The sequence below is a fragment of the Macaca thibetana genome, chromosome 6, assembly GCF_024542745.1.
Source record: "Macaca thibetana thibetana isolate TM-01 chromosome 6, ASM2454274v1, whole genome shotgun sequence".
Classification (NCBI taxonomy): Eukaryota; Metazoa; Chordata; class Mammalia; order Primates; family Cercopithecidae; genus Macaca; species Macaca thibetana.
This window is the reverse complement of record NC_065583.1, coordinates 176424074-176438414: the sequence shown is the minus strand read 5'-3', so window position 1 is coordinate 176438414 and position 14341 is coordinate 176424074. Positions and strand designations below refer to the sequence as shown.

At 51.9% G+C, this 14341-nt stretch overlaps 3 protein-coding genes across 4 annotated transcripts in view; 2 read left to right on the top strand and 1 right to left on the bottom strand.

Annotated features, from left to right (window-relative positions):
* The window catches only part of CCDC127 (coiled-coil domain containing 127), a 417207-nt gene that overhangs the window by 97292 nt on the left and 305574 nt on the right, over positions 1-14341 (bottom strand). The window lies entirely within an intron of this gene.
* EXOC3 (exocyst complex component 3) overlaps positions 1537-14341 on the top strand; it is a 145060-nt gene continuing 132255 nt past the window's right edge. Inside the window, exon 1 of the mRNA XM_050795354.1 lies at positions 1537-1546. The gene's annotated coding sequence lies outside the window, so the exon portion shown is untranslated. The remainder of the gene's footprint in view (positions 1547-14341) is intronic.
* AHRR (aryl hydrocarbon receptor repressor) overlaps positions 3591-14341 on the top strand; it is a 112623-nt gene continuing 101872 nt past the window's right edge. The window contains exon 1 of the mRNA XM_050795374.1: positions 3591-3659. The gene's annotated coding sequence lies outside the window, so the exon portion shown is untranslated. The remainder of the gene's footprint in view (positions 3660-14341) is intronic.

Genomic DNA, 14341 nt, shown 5'->3' with positions numbered 1-14341 from the left:
CACCTCCCCCCATCCTTTTCCTCCCCCCCTCACCTCCACTTCCCCCCTCATCCTGCACCTCCCCCTCACCCTGCACCTCCCCCTCCACCTCCCCCCTCACTTCCCCTGCTCACTCTCCACCTCCCTCCCGCACCTCCCCCCCGCACCTTCCCCCCGCACCTCCCCCCATCACCCTGCACCTTACCCCATCCTTCATCTCCCCCCCTCACCCTCCATCCCCCCACCCTGTGGCAGGCAGAGAGCTGACTCCAGCACAGTGAACTTGGAATGATGGAATGCACCCTGGAAGCAGGAGCTCTGACGGGTGCCACCGTGACTGTGCCCAGCAGGGAGCTACCTGGTGGTTTTTAACAAAAGACAAAATTCCCCAGGTCCTTCTCTGTCCTCCAGGAGAAAGTGGTATGGGAGAGGGAACCCAAGCATGACCAGGGCTGCCCACGCGGCTCCCTGTGAGGCATCAACGTTGCGAGCCACAGCTGTCGTGGGGAACCCGGGAAACCTAGCCACTGTCAGAGAGCCAGAGAGCCATAGACGCCTGCACCGGGTCCTGGCCCAGCCCGAGGGGTCCATGTACCCCTGTCTGCCTCTGAGGTCAGGGCCCTGGCGTCCTGGCCTGGTCTGCCTGTGGGAGGCAAAGGTGTGGCCAGGAGGGGGCAGTGGTGGTCACCACTCCTAGAGGCCCATGAAGAGCAGCTTTGCCCCCACACTTCTGGGAAGACAACTTGGTTGTGTTTGGGAGGGGCCTGGCGCTGCAGCCGGCCGTGGGCACCTGCCTTGTGGCCGTCCACTGGGGGCCGAGTCCAGCTCAGATGGCTCTGGGGACCCGCTGCACCCACGACTCCTTTGTGGGTGTACCCAGAGCTGGGGGTGGCTCCTTGGAGGCTTCCAGTCCTGCCCCAGCTGCCATCCCTGCCAGGTGTTAGTCCCTCTGGTTCAGAGTCCCAGGAGGACCAGTGGCCCAGGAGAAAGGGGTGTGTCTCCAGCTGCTGGGAGTGTGGGTGGGAGCCAGAGGCCTCAATGACAGTGGGGATGGCAAGTCCTGACTGGAGGGAGGAGACCTCCTGAACAGGGTCCCCAGCACAGAGGCAGAAAGGAGACTGTGAGTGGGGGTGTCAGCTGCATCTGGACCTTTGTCGTGGGGAGGCAGGCATGCCTGACAGCCCACCTGACCGGGAGGCGGCTCGGGGATCCGCCATTGTGCGGGTGGGGTGCCCAGAGACTCCAGGACTCCACGTGGGGCTCTGCCTGCTGGACCCTGAGACTTTAGGGGCAGTGCCTCCCACAGCAGGGTCATCCTCTTTCTGCACAGTCCCACTGGCTGCCCCAGGTCCTGCAGAGACCTGAGACTCTGGGGACAAGCACAGGGGACAGGGGGTGTGGACGGCCTGTGCCGGTCGAGGGCAGTGGGAGGGAAGGAGGAGCCGTTTCCTTGTGTACTCAGAGTAACAAAGTGTCTCATTCCAGTTGGTTCTGGTGGGACAGGGTAGGTGGAAGGGACCCGTGCTTGCCCTGAGACATGGGGGTGCTGTCTTCCTGTGCAGGGGGGTGTGGCTCACCACCATCACCTTCTACCCACAGGTTCTTATTTTAACAGATCACAGAGGAACTATGTGCTTCTTGCAAAAATTTACAGGAATTGTAGACTTTTTAAAAAGTAAAAAGAAATTAAAGTTCACCTGTAACCTCACAGTTATCCAACTACACATTTCCTGTGCATAATTCACTTTACAAAAATTGGATCGAGATACAACTAATGATTTTTAAAAACACAGCAATATAGTTGCGCATTGTTCCACATCAAAAAATAAATGGGTACACCCAGGGCTCCTGGCTGTCCCAGTGGCACAGTGGCTCATGCCTGTAATCCCCACACTTTGGCAAGCCGAGGCGGGTGGGTCACCTGAGGTCAGGAGTTCGAGACCAGCCTGGTCAAGATGGCAAAACCACATCTCTACTTAAAAAAAAAATAAAAAATTAGCCGAAAAAAAAATTAGCTGAGTATGGTGGCCTGTGCCTGTAATCCCAGCTACTTGGGAGGCTAAGGCACGAGAATCGCTTGAGCCCTGGAGGCAGAGGTTGCAGTAAATTGAGATGGTACCACTGCTCTCAGGCCTGGGTGATAGAGCGAGACTCTGCCTCAAAAAAAGCCCATTTACTCAGCCGACATTTTTGAGCCTCTGCTATTAGGAACCAGAGGTGAGCAGAGCCGACCTGGTGACCCCTGGGGACACAGCGGGAGAACGCTACAGTTCCGGGCTGCCCTGCAGGAGCTACAGCCTGGGAGGGGCGGTGGCCACTTGGGGGCAGGGTGGGCTTCTCAGCTGCGCCCACCCTGTGTCTGGGAGAGACTTCTCCTGAGCCGACAGCAGAGAGTGCAAAGTCCCCAAGGCCCACAAGCCTTATTCGGAGAACAGCAGGAGGCGCGGGGCGGGTTGGGGGCGTCAGGGAGACGGGGTTGCACTGAGAGCCTGGGGAGCGCCAGTGACAGCCTCGGCCGCGCTGCTGAAAACCGGCCGTGCGGGATGGGGGGGCGCGGTTGGCCCGGCTGGGATGAGGAGCGCGGATGCTGAGGAGCGGACTCCAGGGACCCCCGAGCGAGCGGCCGGGAAAGAAGGAGGGGCGGACGGCCCCATGGCCGGCCCCAGCGAGAGCGCGAACGGGTGGAAGCCGGCCAGAGTCTGTGGAGACGTCGGGGTGCGAGGCCAGGCTGAGGGTGTCCCCAGGGATCCCCGGAGGGTACAGGGAATTCGGCCAGGGCCTGCGCGCCGGGACGGAGGACCGGAGGGGGCCAAGGACCACCGGGAAGGGGAAGGAGAAGGCGCAGCCCGAGGTAGGAGGGGCCGGCGGGCGCTCAGAGGGCGCGGGGTGAGCCCTGGGGACCTGCAGGGAGGACCTGGCTCTCGGCCGCGTGGTCCCAGGTGCCGACCGGCGGGGTGGGCGGGGCTGGGGCGTCCAGGGCCGCGCACCTGCCGCGTGGGACCCTGAAAAGTCCGGGACGAGGAACTTCGCACGGGCGACCCTGCGGTGCCTGGCGCGCGTCCGCTTCCTGAGAAGTTCAGGATCCAAAAGTACCTTAATATTCTCTATGATTCGCAAAAACCATGACTCCTTTTACATTTTCGAAACGACCTCATGGGGCAGGCGATGGGGACTCGCTGTCCTCAGTTTACCTGTTCGGGTCTGCGCCACCCGGCTCTAGGGCCAGCGGCTCAGCACAGCCCGCGGCGAGCGCTGGGGAGGGGACGGGGGCGCGGGGAAAACCGAGGGGGCCCTGGGCGCACACAGACCCCAGGGGGAACGCAGGGCCTGGAGGGGCGCAGGCCGCGACCCCCACCTCGGGGCACGGAGACTCCGGGGGATCACTGGGACGCGAAGGGCGCAGGGCGGACCCCAGGGGAACCGGATGGCGTCTCGGGTTCGCTAGGGCAGCTGGGGCAGCCGGACCCAAGACAGCCGGACCCGCGGGCGCCCTCTGCCGCCTCCCGGCCCTGGGTGCTGCGGGGCGGGGCGGGGCGGGCGGCCCGCGTGCCGGGGTGGGGCAGTCCCTGGAGCCGCCGCGGGTCCCCGGGATGCGAGCGCCGGCACCCGCCGCCACAGCTCCTGGCCAGGGCGCGCTGCCCCGCGGGTGCGCCTGAGCCTCCGCGCCCCGCCGGCCCTGGGTAAGTGTCCTGGGCGCCCCGCCGGCCCCCGCCGCGTGCCGCCCGCAGTGGAGACGGGATGCGCTCCCGGGTGCGGGGCTGAGGGGCGAGCGCCGGCGTCGGGACCCTCCTCACGCCGCATCCTGGCGCCGTCAGGCCCGGCTGCCCCGGGACGGGGCGGACACTCTGGGGTGCGGCTGGCGGGTCTCACTTAAAACTCGGACCTTGGAGGGAGCCGCGGCGCGTCCACGGTCCGTGGTCCTCGGCGTCCGCTCGGGAGTGTTCTGAGCCCTCACTCCCGGGCGTTCCGTGCGGGCCGCGCTCCCTGGGGCTGGGCGGGTGCGGGCGGCAGAGCCGGGCCCCGCTGTCGGGCCGAGCGCGCCAGGCCCGGGGGTCTCAGCCCTGGGAAGGGCCCATGTTCAGACTTGGTTTCAGTAGCACCTAGAAATTTGTTCACTGAAGTCTTATTCTGAGCGGCCAGAATTCCCAACCGGATGCCCTGAGAGCGACGTGGAGCCTGAGTCGATGCTGGGACCCCTATTGGGAGGGGTCGCCACGGGCGCGTGACTGGCAGGGGCCACCCTCTGACCTCTTCTGGGAGGCCAGGGGCCTTGTGCAGAAGCGTCCACGGGCCTGTCCCACGGGCCTGTCCCGCTGTGGCCTCCGGGATGTCAAGGGCAGGCAGGGAGGGGCTTCCTCCCTGGACCTCGGTGCGGTCGCACAGGCCGTCTGCGGGGCCCTTGCAGGAGGGTGGGTGTGTGCGCGCATCCTCCAAACGCCACCCCCACGGGGCCCCACAGCCGCCCTGGCCTGGCAACTGTCACCCATTTTACGAATGAGGACATCAAGGCAGGTCACTCATCGAGCCTCCCAGAGCGAGTGACCGGTGGCGTCTGGACTCGGGCCGAGGGTGTCGTATCCATCCCGCACAAAGCCGGGGCTCGATGCGGCCCCAGAGTCGCTGAAAAGCCTTGAGTAACAAGAACTGGAGAACAACATAGGATGCTGACCGGGCGGACACTGCCGCCTGGGGAGGGGCTTCGACGTGGCGGACACCGCTGCCTGGGGAGGGGCTTTGACGGGGTGGACACCACCGCCTGGGGAGCGGCTTTTATTTTTGTTTTCTTACTTATCTGTATTTTCTAAAATGAACAGATATGAGTTTTACCACAGGAGAAAGGTTCTTATAAAAATTCAGATTTCTTAGAGAAATGCTGTCAGCTCACAGCCTGGTGGGGTTGGGAGACCCACAGATGGCCCTAGCCGACCCCTCCGTCCTGTGTGGGACCTGCCTGCGAGCAGCACCCAGGAGTCTGTCGAGGCCCCACCCGTGGTCCCCAGCTGAGCCCCTGACTGCAGTGGTAGGGTCCTCCCCTGTCCCCCAACTGCCTACAAGGCGTCTTTGACCCGTGTCCCAGGTGGAGAAGAACGCTGCCATCAGAAGGCCGGGGACACCTGAGTCTTGCCTCACAGGGCCATTTCTGTGGGGAGTTTGGTCCAGTCCCAAGGAGGCTCCATCTGGTGAGGTGAGTTCATGAGTATTTTGTAAAATGGGACAACCTATTGCGATAGGATCCATCCTCCTGTATTTAGGCTACATAGGGCAAGAACTGACACACACTTCCCTGCCACCCCCTCGCATCTCCACCAGTAGGGCCAGGAAGTTCAGATATGCTCAGGTGACCACCTGAACACCATGAGGCTTTTCCCTGAAGTATTATCAGCAACTATTTCTCAAACTACTTTATCTTGATCCTTGTGCCAAATTATTTATTTCCCGCAACTGTGAGGCCTCCTCCTTCATGTGGCCTGGTGTTCCCAGGAGCAGGCCTTGTGATCGGAGGGAGACGGCTTGTTGCTCAACAGGGTCTTCCCACCTTGTTCACCCGTGCTGGGTGCTGAGACGCCGGGGGAGGGGGAGGCAGCTGTGGTTCTAGCCGTGGTCATTTGCAATGCAGTTGGAGAGATGTGACTGGGTGGCCCTGACCAGTGTTAAGTGGTTAATACGACACAGAAGCGGGAAAGCACCATGTGGTCTGGGGTGATCAGGCATTGAACGAGACTCAGCGGAGCTCCTTGAGGAGAGTCGCCTCACAGACAGGCAGGAATGAATAGGCCGATCTGGCAGGGGCTGATGACTTGGGTAGGAAAGACTTGGAAGCCCTGAAACATCTTGCCCAGCTCGTTCTTTCTCTCTCTCTCTCTCCCCCTCTCTCTCTTTCTTTTCTTTGTCCCTCCCTCCCCCCCTTTCTTTCTTTCTTTCTTTTTTTTCTTTCCCTCTTTCTTCCTCTCTTTTTTTTTTGAGACACAGTCTTGTTCTGTCACCCAGGCTGGAGTGCAATGGTGCCTTCTTGGCTCACTGCAACCTCTGCCTCCCGGGTTCAAGCAATTCTCCTGCCTCAGTCTCCCAAGTAGCTGGGACTACAGGTGTGTGCCACCGCATCCGGTTAATTTTTGTATTTTTAGTAGAGACAGGTTTCACTATGTTGGCCAGGCTGGTCTTGAACTCCTGACGTCGTGATCTCCCCGCTTTGGCCTCCCAAAGTGCTGGGATTACAGGCGTGAGTCACCGTGCTCAGCCGCCTAGCTGTTTCAATGCAGTGAATTATAGCCAAAGGTGCTTCTGCTTGGAAATTTTTTTTTTAAATAAAAATATATTCATTTATATATAAAAAAAACTGAGGCACAAACAAAAACCTGAAACTGGGCCGGGTGTGGTGGCTCACACCTGTAATCCCAGCACCTTGGGAGGCTGAGGTGGGCGGATCACCTGAGGTCGGGAGTTCAAGACCAGCCTGACCAACATGGAGAAACCCTGTCTCTACTAAAAAAAATACAAAAATTAGCCGGGTGTGGTGGTGCATGCCTGTAATCCCAGCTATTTGGGAGGCTGAGGCAGGAGAATTGCATGAACCTGGGAGGCGGAAGTTGAGGTAAGCCAAAGTTGCACCATTGCACTCCAGCCTGGGCAACAAAAGTGAAACTCTGTCTCAAAAAAAAACAAACAAAAAACAGGCCGGGCGCGGTGGCTCAAGCCTGTAATCCCAGCACTTTGGGAGGCCAAGACGGGCGGATCACGAGGTCGGGAGATCGAGACCATCCTGGCTAACACGGTGAAACCCCGTCTCTACTAAAAAAATACAAAAAACTAGCCGGGCGAGGTGGTGGGCGCCTGTAGTCCCAGCTACTCGGGAGGCTGAGGCAGGAGAATGGCGTGAACCCGGGACGCGGAGCTTGCAGTGAGCTGAGATCCGGCCACTGCACTCCAGCTTGGGCGACAGAGCAAGACTCCGTCTCAAAAAAAAAAAAAAAAAAAAAAAAAACAAAAAAAAAAAAAAAAACCAAAAAAAAAACAAAAAACAAAAACGAAATTGGTTATTCGGGGGTCACTGGCTGTGGGGAGGAGGCAGGCAGGCCGGCTCCTTGGATTTCCTCTGGGCCCCTCCCCTACACCACCCACAGGGAATATTTATCAGCTCCTGGTGATTTTTACCAGAACTCTTGATTTTAGGGCCTTTCCAGCACTGAGCTGGAGACACCCAGGAGAATGTGGCTTTGCCCGGGCGTTGCAGAGCGAGTAGTCACTGGTGTGTGAGGCTGAGGAGGGCAACGAGGCTTCCGTCTCAATTCTGGCTACTCGGAAGGGAGTTTGGGATGTTGGGGACAAGAAGGATCTGCACTAGCCCCACCTCCGACAACATCCCCTGCCCCCCTTCATCTTCCCAGCTGTCCTGCCACCCCCCGACCCGCTCCTGCCCTGTGGCTCTGCACTCATTTGGGGACGAGGGTTAGTTAGGCTGGTGGTGCCAGGGTTCAGGGTCTTCTGGGGCTGGTGTAGGTCACCCTATCCCCTTCACCTTCCTTGACCTCAAGGGGTGGTCGAGTGGGTTTGCTCTATGCCCGGCCCGCCTTGGGGTGCTGGGAACCGTCCCTGGTCTATTCTCCCCACCAGGCTGGGGCCAGGCTTGGGTGCGGCTTGGGAGTTTCCTGTTTGAGTCGAAAGGCCTTGCAGTTCTGATGGGATGGCCTTGCACGCTGGCCTCCAGCCACCAAGTGCCCAACCTGGTTTCTCGGAGAAGTGCACTGGGCCAGACACGCGGCCATGACGGAGGGGAGGCTGGGCATCCCACACCACCTCGAGGGGAGGGTCGGACCCTTCCGAAGCATCCGTCCCACCCGCCCACACCGCCTCCACCCACTCACGGGCATCTGTCCCTGCTCCAATCTGCCATTTGCTTTCTTTCTTAACATTCCAGAGATTTTACTTATATTTATTTGTAAATTTGTGTTCTATGTGTTACGTGGTGTTTTTTGTTTCTTTTTTTTTTTTTTTTTCCTTTTCTTCTTTCTTTTTTTTTTTTTCTTGAGATGGAGTCTAGCTCTTGTTGCCCAGGCTGGAGCTCAGTGGCGCAATCTTGGCTTACTGCTACCTCCGCTTCCTGGGTTCAAGCGATTCTCCTGCCTCAGCCTCCCGAGTAGCTGGGATTACAGGCACCCGCCACCACGCCAGGCTAATTTTTGTATTTTTAGTAGAGATGGGGTTTCACCATGTTGGTCAGGCTGGTCTGGAATTCCTCACCTCAGGTGATTCCCCGCCTCAGCCTCCCTAAGTGCTGGGATTACAGGCGTGAGCCACCGCACCCGGCCTCTATGTGTTTTCGTGTTGAGGTAAAATGCGTATAACATCAAATTAACCGTTTAAAAGTGAACAGTTCAGGGGCATTTAGTACATTGACAAAGTTGTGTAGCCACCACCTCTCTCTAGCTCCAAAACATCTTCATCACCTCTGGCAGTGCCCACCCACCGAGCAGTCACTCCCCAGTCCCCGCTCCCAGGTCCTGGCTGCCATGAACCTTTTAATCTGAGTTTGCCTACTCTGGATATATCATGCAATGGGGTCAGTGTGTGGCCTTCTGTGTCCGGCTTCTTTCACGCAGTGCAACGTTTTTAGGGTCCCTCCACGTGGCAGCATGTGCCAAGGCTTCCTTCCTTTTCACAGCTGAATAATATTTCATCATATGAAGATGCCACGTTCTGTTTACTGGTCCCTCAGTTGATGGACATTTAGTTTGTTTACATTTTTTGGCTACTGTGAATTATGGGCATTTGTGTGCAGGTTTCTGTTAGAACAAATGCTTTCACTTCTGTTAGGTGTGTACCTAGGAGTGGAGTTACTGGATCATATAGTGATTCTGTGTTTAACTTTTTGAGGAAACACCACACTTTTCCACAGCAGGTGCACCATTTTACATTTTCACCAGCAATGCACCAGAAACAGTTCCAATTTCTCCATAGCCCCACTGACACTTATGTTCTATTTAGAAAAAATGATAGCTGGCCCAGTGCGGTGGTTCACGCCTGTAATTCCAGCACTTTGGGAGGCTGAGGCAAGCGGATCACCTGAGGTCAGGAGTTCGAGACCTGCCTGGCCAATATGGTGAAACCCCATCTCTACCAAAAATACAAAAATTAGCCAGGCGTGGTGGCATGCGCCTATACTCCCAGCTACTCAGGAGGCCAAGGCAGGAGAATCTCTTGAACCCAGGAGGTGGAGGTTGCACTAAGCTGAGATTGAGCCATTGCATTCCAGCCTTGGCAACAGAGCAAGACTGTCTAAAAATAAAAAAGACATAGCCATCCTAGTGGTATGAAATGGTATTGAATTTTGGATTTTTGTTTGCTTGCATTTCCCTAATGGTTTACAGTGCTGATAATTTTTTCATGTGTTGACCATTGTGTATATTCTTTGGAGAAATGTCTCCTCAAGTCCTTTGAACATTTTTTAAATTGTACACATTTATAGGGTACATGTCTAATTTTGTTACATGCATAGATTGCATAGTGATCAAGTCAAGGTTTTTAGGGTAGCCATTACCCAAATAATGTACACTGTACCCCTTAACTAAAATCTCATCAGCCAGGCCCCTGTCACCCCCTCATCCTCCCAGGTCTCTGTCGTCCATCATTCCACTCCCTACATCCATGTGTATACAATTTCAGCACCTACGTGTGAGTGAGAACACGTGACATTTGACTTTCTGTGCCTGGCTTGTTTCACTTAGGATAATGACCTCCAGTTCCATCCATGTTGCTGCAAAAGGCATGATTTCATTCTTTGTTAATGGCTGAGTAATATTCAATTGTGTATATATACCACATTTTCTTTTTATTGATCCACTAATGGACACCTAGGTTTATTCCATCTATTTGCTATTGTGAATAGTGTTGCAATAAACATATGAGTGTAGGCGTCTTTTTGATATATTGATTTCTTTTCCATTGGGTATAGACCTAGTAGTGGGATTGCCGGATTAAATGGCAGTTCTATTTTTAATTCTTTGAGAGATCTCCATTCTGTTTTCCATAGAGACTGTACTAGTTTACATTCCCGCCAACAGTGTATGAGTTCCCTTTTCTCTGCATCCTCACCAATATCTGATTTTTTTGTTTGTTTTTTGTTTTTTTGAGATGGAGTCTCCCTCTGTCACCCAGGCTGGAGTGCAGTGGTGCAATCTCAGCTCACTGCAACCTCTGCCTCCCGGGTTCAAGTGATTCTCCTGCCTCAGCCTCAGAGGTGCCCACTACCATGCCAGCTAATTTTTGTGTTTTTGGTAGAGATGCAGTTTCACCATGTTTGTCAGGCTGGTCTCGAACTCCTGACCTCAAGTGATCCACTCACCTCGGCCTCCCAAAGTGCTGGGATTACAGGCATAAGCTATTGCACCTGGCCGTCTTTTTAATAATAGCCATTCTCACTGGGATAAGATGATATCTCATTGTGGTTTTAATTTGCATTTCTCTGATGATTAGTGATGTGGGGCATTTTTTTCATATACCTGTTGGCCATTTGTATCTCTTCTTTTAAAGTGTCTATTCATGTCATGTCCTTTGCTTACTTTTTAATGGGATCACTTGGGTTTTTTGTTGTTGTTGCTGTTGTTCAATTGTTTGAGTTCCTTGTATATTCTGGTTACTACTCCCCTGTTGGATGAATAGTTTGCAAATATTTTCTCCCATTTAACAGGTTGCCTTGTCACTCTGTTTATTATTTCTTTTGCTGTGCAGAAAGTTTTTAGTTTAAATCCCATACTACAGTCTGTGGTGTAATTTGAAGTCATGTAGTGATATGTTTAGGTTTTGTGTCCCCACCCAACTCTCATCTTGAATTACAATCCTCAGGTGTTTAGGGAGAGACCTGGCGGGAAGTGATTGGATTATGGGGGCAGTTTCTTCCATGCTGTTCTCGTGACAGTGAGTGAATTCTCATAATATCTGATGTTTTGATAAATGGTAGTTTTTCCTGCACTGACACACACCTCTCTCTCTTTTTTGGTCCTTATGAATTTTAGGATTATTTTTCTTTTTCTCTTTTCTTCTCCTCCTCCTTCTTCTCTTTTTTTCTTCGAGATAGGATCTTGCTTTGTCACCCAGCCTAGAGTGCGTTGCCACAATCATAGCTCACTGCAACCTCGAATTCCTGGGCTCAAGAGGTTCTCTCGCCTCTGCCTTCTGAGTAACTGGACTATGGGTGTGTGCCACCATGCCTGACTAATTTTAAATTAAAATATGTTTTTGTAGAGATGGGGTCTCACTGTGTTGCTTGGGCTGGTCTCAAACTCCTGGCCTCAAACAATCTTCTTGCTTTGGCCTCCCAAAGTGCTAGGATTACAAGTGTGAGCCACCATGCCCGGCCTGAGATTGTTTTCTCAAATTCTGTGAAAAATTACTTTGGTATTTTGATAGGGATTACACTGAATCTGTAGGTTGGTTTGGGCAGTGTGGTCATTTTAATGATGTGAATTCTTCTGATCTATGAACATGGATATTTTCCTGTTTGTTTGTGTCATCTACAATTTTCTTTCATCAGTGTTTTGTAATTTTCCTTGTAGAGATTTATTCCCATGTATTTTTTAATGGTTATTGTAAATGAGATTGCCTTCTTGATTTCTTTCTCAGCTAGATCATTATTGGTGTATAGAAATGCTACTGATTTGGCCGGGCACGGTGGCTCAAGCCTGTAATCCCAGCACTTTGGGAGGCCAAGGCGGGTGGATCACGAGGTCAGGAGATCGAGACTATCCTGGCTAACATGGTGAAACCCCGTCTCTACTAAAAATACAAAAAACTAGCCAGGCGTGGTGGCGGGCGCCTGTAGTCTCAGCTACTTGGGAGGCTGAGGCGGGAGAATGGCGTGAACCCGGGAGGCGGAGCTTGCAGTGAGCCAAGATCACGCCACTGCACTCCAGCCTGGGAGACACAGCGAGACTCCGTCTCAAAAAAAAAAAAAAAAAAAAAAAAAAAAATGCTACTGATTTGTGTATGTTGATTTTGTATTCTACAACTTTACTGAATTCACTTATCTAAGAGTTTTTTTGGTAGAATCTTTAGGTTTTTCTAGATACAAAATCATATTGGCAGATAGGAATAATCTGACTTCCTCTTTTCCAGTTTGAATGCCTTTTGTGTACTTTGTCCTACCTGATCGCTCTGGATAGGACTTTCAGTATTATATTGAATAGGAGTGGTGAAAGAGGGCATTTTTATCATGTTCCAGTTCTTAGGGGAAATGCTTTCAACTTTTCCTCATTCAGTATGATGTTAGCTGTGGGTCTGTAATAAATAGCCTTTATTATTTTGTGATATGTTCCTTCTGTGCCAATTTTTTTGAGGATTTTTATCATTAAGGGATGCTGAAATTTATTAAATGCATTTTCTGCATCTATTGAGTTGATTGTATGGTTTTTGTCCTTGATTCTGTTTATGTGATGTATTATGTTTATTAATTTGCATACGTTGAACCATCCTTGCATCCCTGATACAAAGCCTACTTGACTGTGGTGTATTATCTTTCTGACGGGCTGTTGGATTCAGTTAGTTAATATTTTGTTGGGGATATTTTTTGAGACAGGGTCTCACTCTGTCACCCAGGCTGGAGTGCAGTGGCACCATCTCTGCTCACTGAAACCTCTGCCTCCTAAGTTCAAGCAATTCTCATGCCTCAGCCTCCTGAGTAGCTGGGATTACAGGTGCACACCACCACGCCCTGATAATTTTTGCATTTTTAGTAGAGATAGTATTTTGCCATGTTGGGCAGGTGGCTGGCCTGGAATTCCTGGCCTCAAGTGATCCACCTGCCTTGGCCTCCCAAAGTAGGATTACAGTGTGAGCCACCGTGCACCGTGGAGGATTTTTGAGTCTATGTTCATCAGGGTTATTGGTCTGTAGTTTTCTTTTTCTGTCGTGTCCTTGTCTGATTTTGGTATCTGGGTTATATTGGCCTTCTAGAATGAGTTAGGGAGCATTCTCTCCTACTCAATTTTTTTGAACAGTTTCAGGAAGATTGGTCTTAGTTCTTTTTTTGTATGTTTGGTATAATTCAGCTTCTTTTTTTTTTTCTTTCTTTTTTTTTTTCTTTCTTTCTTTTTTTTTTTTTTTTTTTTGAGACGGGAGTCTCGCTCTGTCACCCAGGCTGGAGTGCAATGGCGTGATCTTGGCTCACTGAAAGCTCTGCCTCCTCCCGAGTTCATGCCATTCTCCTGCCTCAGCCTCCCGAGTAGCTGGGACTACAGGCACGCACTACCATGCCCAGCTAATTTTTGTATTTTTAGTAGAGATGGGGTTTCACCATGTGGGCCAGGATGGTCTTGATCTCTTGACCTCGTGATGCGCCCTCCTCAGCCTCCCAAAGTGCTGGGATTACAGGCGTGAGCCCAGCTGGTTGTGGGCTTTTCTTTTGGGGGAGGTTTTTAAATTACTGATTAAATCTGCTTTTCATTACTTATCTGTTCAGGTTTTCTATTTATTCCTGGTTCAATCTTGGGAGATTGTATGTTTCCAGGAATTTATGCATTTCCTCTAGGTTTTCTAATCTGTGAGCATGTAGTTGTTCATAATAGTCTCTGATGATCTTTTGTATTTCTGTGGTGTTAGTTGTAATGTCTCCTTTTTTATTTCTGATTTTGTTTATTTGGTCTTTGTTATTTCCTTTCTTTTGCTAATTTTGGTTTGGCTTGTTCTCGCTTTTCTAGTTCCTCGAGGCACATAATCTTTCTACTTTTTTGATATAGACATTTAATGCTATAAACCAGGGGTCCTCAACCCCCAGACCTCATACCGGTACCCATCTATGGCTTGCTAGGAACCAGGCCAAACAGCAGGAGTGAGTGGTGGACAAGTGAGCATTACTACCTGAGCTCTTCCTCCTGTCAGAGCAGCAACATTAGATTCTCATAGGAGCACAAACCCTATTGTGAACTGTGCTTGTGAGGGATCTAAGTTGCACGCTCCTTGTGAGAATCTAATGCCTAATAATCTGAGGTGGAACAGTTTTATCCCAAAACCATCCCTACCAACATCTGCAGTTGGTGGAAAAATTGTCTTCTACAAAACCAGTACATGATGCCAGAAAGGCTGGGGACCACTGCTATAAACTTCCCTCTTAGCACTGTTTTTGCTGTATCCCATAGGTTTTTAAAGTATGTTGTGTTTAATTTTCATTCGTTTCAGCAATTTTTAAATTTCCATCTTAATTTCTTTGTTGACCCAGAAGCATATTGTTTGATTTCCATTTATGTACAGTTTCCAGAGTTACTCTTGGTATTTATTTATGATTTTATCCCACTGTGGTTTGAGAAGATACTTAATATAATTTTAATTTTTAAACATTTGTTAAGAGGAGGAGAAGGAGGAGGAAGAAGAGGAA